Raw genomic sequence first — 891 nt, forward strand, 5'->3', positions numbered from 1 at the left:
TCAACAGTAAAAACAGTACCTTAAAGACTAACAAAACATGTAGATGGTATCATGAGCTTTTGTGGGCACTAGAGGCTTGAGATCTACATGTTTTATTAGTCTTTAAGGTGCCGCTAGACTATTTGTTGTTTAAGTTTTTCCTGTTACAGACTAACTCGGCTAACCCTCTGAAGCTTGTCAATAGTAAGTTTAGGCATCTGGACTGGAGCCTTCCAGAGTACAGGGGATGGAAATTACAGGCTAACATGCAGGATTCAGCCTAGTCTCCACTGTCTAGCACAGCAAAGCCATCCACTAATATCCAGAAATAATCAGGTAGCTCTACTCAAGAGAGGCCTTGCAATAGAATGAAACAAGAATGATGTAGCTCAAGGGGTTAAGACCGAGGTATCAGCAGAACGTTAAAGCTTGCAGTGCCGGTCTCATACTGGCATTGCTCATCCCCCACTCTTCTGAGTATTGAATGTGTTCAATAATTAAAGGCAAAAAAACTCACCCCCACACAAGGCACACCCTTGATAAAATTAGCGTGGATCATTTGCTGCCATAAACTGCAAACAGACATGGGCCCCTGTATCCGATATGGAGATCTGCTGGCTCTCCCTGGGGTGCAGGCCTCCACACCAGGTGATCTAATTGAGGGATCAGAGCTGTGGGCACAGTTCCCATTTCCACATAGTAACACTGCACACACTTGCTACTTATTATCTTATTTGGAAATTGTATGTAAAGAAAATATCACCCCATAGCATGTCTTTGTGGGAGTTATAAGCGTCTGAGAAAAGGCATTATGGCAATATTGGCCATTTCAGCTGAAATACTGTATACTCCCCCTGCCCCTTTTCCATAACAGAAACCATGCAACTAAATGGAGACATATGGTGCCAGTAA

This window comes from Pelodiscus sinensis, chromosome 21, assembly GCF_049634645.1.
Source record: "Pelodiscus sinensis isolate JC-2024 chromosome 21, ASM4963464v1, whole genome shotgun sequence".
NCBI classification, from domain to species: Eukaryota; Metazoa; Chordata; order Testudines; family Trionychidae; genus Pelodiscus; species Pelodiscus sinensis.